Here is a 5,699-nt window from a genome sequence, read left to right as displayed (position 1 = left end):
CTTAGTGAAAAATTCACAAATAGACATAGTCTAATTTGAGAATTATAATTGATTAATCAAAACCAATTAAATGAGTCTTACAAGTAATATTATCTCAACTAGTGGGAGGACCATGGGTCTATATAACCGAGCTTCCAATAAGCAGATCAAGAACTTATAACCTAAATTCACTGACTTATTAATTCTTCGTTGAATCCACGCATAGAACTTAGAATTGCACTTTCAGTATATAGAACGCTCTATATGTTCCACCATATAGACACCTCATTAGTTATCCATTGTTATAATCCTAATTTGATCAATGATCCTCTATATGAATGATCTACACTGTAAAGGGATTAGATTACCGTAACACCCTACAATGTATTTTATCCTTAAAACACTTAACCCCGTATTAATAATATTTCAGCTATGTGAAATGAGTACTCCACCATTTATTTTCGTTTGGTCAAGCTCGAAGGAAATCATCCTTTACTTTCTATCCGCCAGATAGAAGCTATAGATTCCATATTTATGTTAGCGCTCCCACTCAATTGCACTACCGTGTTCCCAAAATGTACGTATCACCCTGACCCAAAAGTAGGCTTAACTAACAAATCAAAGAACACGAATAACACTCTTGAGATTGAACCTAATCATATCAGGATTAAGATCATTTGATCTAGGATCAACTAGGCGATATTGACTTGAATAGATATTACGGTAAGTTTAATTAAATCTATGTCAAAGTTCAATATCGGTCCCTTCCGATGCATACTCCATGCACCCAACCTGAGCTTTACTTTAACCAATGCTCTGGAAAGAACATAGCACTTCTCCAAATGCAAGTAAACTCTGTTGTAGATTGTCATATCAGTGAAACCCCGTGTCTGATAAATCTAGGAATCTTTATTCACATAGTCATGTTTACTTTCCAATGTGTTGACAACACAATAAACATGATCAAGTATGTGAAAAGGGTTTTAGATAAATTTATAAATCAAATAGACAAGCAATTGATAAGATGAACCAAAACATACACAAATGAATGAAAAATACTTCTGTTTCTTTATTGATATTGAATAAAATGGATTACATTGAATTGGAGTTTTATTTAGGGCATAAAACCCAACAGTGTATTTACGAGGTTTCAATAGAAGTTATACTAATTGGTATTACCGTGGCGAACATTTACCTGATGATCCATATCCATTAGGAAAGTGGGACGTAGATGATATCGAGGGTAATGGTTTCGATGATTATCCATTGGACTTGCTTAACGAAGCACAGGAGGAATTTCTTAATGATCTTGAGAAATTCGATAATTTTCTTAGTGATGCTGGTAAACCCCTGTTCGATGGTTGTAAAAAACTAAGATTACCAACAATGGTAAAGTTTTACAACATAAAAGCAGAAAATGGAGTGAGCGATAAATGTTTTTACTCAATTTTTAGCTGCTTTTAAAGATATCTTACCATTTTCCAACTGCTTTCCGGAATCTACTTATGAAGTGAAAAAAAAGTTAAATTCTATAGGATTGAAGTATGAAAAAATTCATGCATGTCCGAATGATTGCATTTTATATCGTAAGGAATATGCAGACATGAATTATTGCTCGACTTGCGGTTTATCCCGCCATAAAGTAAACAAGAGTAAGGAGAATAGGAAACTTATTCCCCAAAAAGTGATGTGGTACATGCCTTTGATTCCGCGACTGAAATGATTATATCGTAGTGCAGAACATTCTGAAAATTTGATTTGGCATGAGACCAAGAGAGTGAAAGATGGAAAACTCAGACATCCTGGAGATTCCCAAGCTTGGAAAAAAGTAAACTACATAAATCCTGAATTCAAATCTGAACCAAGACACATTCGTCTCGGTCTGTCTGCGGATGGAGTAAATCCACATAGATCTCTAAGTAGTCGTCATAGTTCATGGCCTGTCTTCCTAGTTATGTACAATCTTCCTCCCTGGTTAGTGATGAAGAGGAAATTTAACATGCTTTCTTTAATGATATCAGGCCCAATCCCAATTGAAGGGTGCAGATATGTTAGGGACGTATCACAGATGTTCCTTCCTTGGCCTAAACACTTAATCCTAACAACCGAGGTAACTTCTCTTATAAATTAACTATTAATGATTAGTGGAGTTTGAATATCTTCAATATGCAACCATAGTGAAGTAGGTTCTGCGAATATATGTGCTTCGGTGGGATGGATGAACAAACTACTGTTATATATGTGTTATTTGTCGTTATACACGCATGTTTAAAATTTTTGGGGGCATTCAATTACAACCGTTATTGTAAATCCCGCTTAGTTAATTTGGAAATTAGCAGTTAATCTTGATTAATTATGAAATTATTTATAGCTATTTAAATAATTTATTATACTGTTATTTATGGAATTCAGAAATGCATTGCTATGTCATTCAGTAGTTTTCATATTTTGTATTTCCGGTGCCCGGTATTGGAACTTGGTGTTGGGCTCAGTAGAAATCACAACTTAGTATGTTAGTAGTTTGAGACGGTTTATTAGACATTGGGAATGTCGGGAATGGCCGGGAATTTAGAATTTCCCAAAAATACCCCTTTAGTGTGATTTATGTGGTTTTAGTGTGGAGGGGAAAAATGGTCTTTTTGCCCCATTAGTATTTTGTCTTTTAGTGAATTTGTTATTTGAAAAATAAATATTTATTTTATTGTTTATTGGCTGAAATGAAATGTTATAAGTGGCTTTTATTTCATTCCCTTCATTTTACAAAAAATACAAAGTTTAAAAAAGAGAAAATTTTCAAAAACTCTCTCAAGCTCTCTCTCCTCTTTCGGCCACCTTGGAGCAGCAAGGAATTGGTCTTCTCCCTTGAAGTTTTGATTGTGAGTTCATCTCCTTTTAAGGTCCATTTCAAGCTAGGTTAGCTCTTGTTATTTCCTTCTTTAATTTGTTGAAAAAATGATGAAAATGATATGATGCATGCATGAATTTGTAATATTGTTGCTGTTGTGATTTTGTTGTTGTTTTCTGAGATGTAAGCATGCTGATTAGAGTTTAATTAAGCTTCTTGTAATGCTTGATTGTTAGATTATTTAAAATTATGATTTTTCTATGCAAAAATGTGATTTTTGAAGAAAATGTTGTGAATCTGTTGTTGGGTTGTTGCTTGATGTTTTAGTTGTTTTCAGAGGTTGTAATATGCTTGTTTTAGTAGATTTAATCAGGTTTGATTGCATGTTAGAGGGGTTTGCTCAAGTTTGAGTTTAGAACTCAAAGCTTGAGCTTTAATGGTGTTTTTCATATCTGTGAATTCTGGGTTGTTTTAGTGCTTTGAAAATACTCTTTGGGGTATTTAGAGCAGGTCTGGAAGGTTTGGTATGAATTGGGTTTGATTTGGTTGAGTTATGGAATTTTGTGTGTTTCCTGCGAGGAACCGGAATTCCGGTTGTGCAACCGGAATTCCGGATGGGGGTCCAATAATTCCCAGAACCGGTCTACCGGTTGGGGAATTTTCAGAAACCCTAGTTTTCCTCGTTTTTATGTTTTAGGGGGTATTGCCATGCTTTTTATCGATAGGGAAACTTTTAGTTCCTAGTTTAAGTCCCCGGGAAGTGATTTAGCGTGTCACTTATAGTGTTGTGATTTTTATGGTTTAGGAGCCTGTAATCCGCCGTCACTAAAGTTCCAAATAAGTTGACCTAAGCACACCCGAATTCGGAATCCGGTAAGATTAGTATAACAAGATGCATATGTAGATTACATGTTTAGCGTGCATGTAGGAAGCCCGTTAGATTACATTAGTTATGTATGTTGGCTTCGAACCATCCAACCCTGTCACGTCGGTACAGGCTGGAGTATGACCAAGAATGAGTATGACCGGTTCGACCGATCAGGCTGACACTTGGTTGGTGGTTCCGTACTATTGACGTATCCCGTTGGTACAGGCTGGAGTATGACCAGCAGCCGGAGTATGACCGGTTTGACTGATCAGGAGGATATAGTAACACGTCGGTAGAGGCTGGAGTATGACCAGCAGTCGGAGTATGACCGGTTCGACCGATCAGGCTGTTACGTGTCAATAGTACCGTCCCTATGAACGTTCAGAACTCAGTACCATGTTGGACATGGCAGTAGTGGCTCAGTATCGTGTTGGACACGGTAGTAGCGGGACTCAGTATCGTGTTGGACACGGCAGTTAGGGTTATGATCAGGGGTATGGGCGTCTGATCAGGACCGGGATTTATGTATGAGTATTATTATACTTTTCTTACTGAGTCTGTCGACTCACAGTTTTACGTTTATGTGTGTGTAAAGGCAAGGCTAAAGCTGATGGACCGTGAGCGAGCTTGTGAAGATTGTACATGTCGGGGCGGTTAGGCCTGGAGAGTACGATCCTCGGGACAGCGAGGCTGATTTTGTAACTGGTCGCTAGGCGACATTTATTTTGTATATCAGTCAGTTAAATCTTTTTGTAAATGATTTTATAATCGGGATCCCGAGTCTTTTGTAATATTGTTTTATAAGTTTAATTAAAAAGCAAAAAAATTTTAATTAATCACGTTTTTCCATAAATCTCGTTGATTAGCAACGAGCTGCACAGCATGTTTAAAAATCACGTAATACGCCTATGTTAGTTAGGGTGTTACAAATTTTGTATCAGAGCTGCCAGGTTGTCTTCCGAAGATCGTCACGACATGTACAATCATCATCAGCAGTTAGCTCGTTTCACGGTTCAGTAAGCCTTTATTGCTTTAGTAGTTTATTTTATTCAGTTATGAAAAAGAAAAGCCTATTAGGAAGCATGTTAGTAGCCTGATAGTAGAATAGGCGCATGTTTTGTTTTTAATTTCCAAATTAAGCGGCATTAGTAAGCTCTCCTTGAATACGACCTGATATGACAACTCTTGGTTTCGCAGGCGGTTCTAATCAGATGGACGCCAGGCGGACTACCAGGAGTCAGGGCAACTCAGTGGGGTCGAACCAAGGACAGGGAGCTCAGTTTCCCCCACCTGCTAAGGGCCGAGGTAGAAGTCCCCGAGGCAGGGCTCGTGGTCGGGGTGATGAGAACCCGCCACAGGCTGCCCAGGCTCCCTCAGCCGATCAGGGAGCCCAGAACTGGGAGGTTCGGTTTGCGGAAATGCAAGCCCGGATTGAAGAGCAAGACCTCGAGATTCAGAGGTTGAGACAGCAGGGTGCTCCTGCAGTTCCAGTGCCCATAGTTCCAGTGGCACCTGCCCCTGCTGCCCAAGCCGAGATAGTGGTGGCGGCCAATAGATTGGAACCTCTGCACGAACGGTTCCGGAAGCAAGCACTTCCGGTTTTCCTGGGAGGTCCGGACGTAATGAAAGCCGAGCAGTGGCTGACGGTGATTACTAAGATCCTGAATTTCATGGGTGTCACCGGTAACGACAGAGTGGTGTGTGCCACTTTCCAGTTCCAGGAGGACACTCTGGTCTGGTGGGACATGGTGTCTCAGATCCATGACGTCACCACCATGACCTGGGAAAGGTTCCAGGAACTCTTCAACGCTAAGTACTATAATGAGGCGGTCAGAAGCGCCAAGAGGAAAGAGTTCGCTCACCTAACCCAGCGTGAGAATATGAGCGTCACTGAGTATACTACCCAGTTTGACCGGTTGGCGAGGTTAGCCTCGGGAATTGTGCCGACCGACTTCAGCAAGAAAGAGAAGTATCTGGACGGGTTGAATGCCAAGATCAAACATGATT

This window comes from Cannabis sativa, chromosome 4, assembly GCF_029168945.1.
Source record: "Cannabis sativa cultivar Pink pepper isolate KNU-18-1 chromosome 4, ASM2916894v1, whole genome shotgun sequence".
NCBI classification, from domain to species: domain Eukaryota; kingdom Viridiplantae; phylum Streptophyta; class Magnoliopsida; order Rosales; family Cannabaceae; genus Cannabis; species Cannabis sativa.
Note: the sequence above shows the minus strand (reverse complement) of the source record.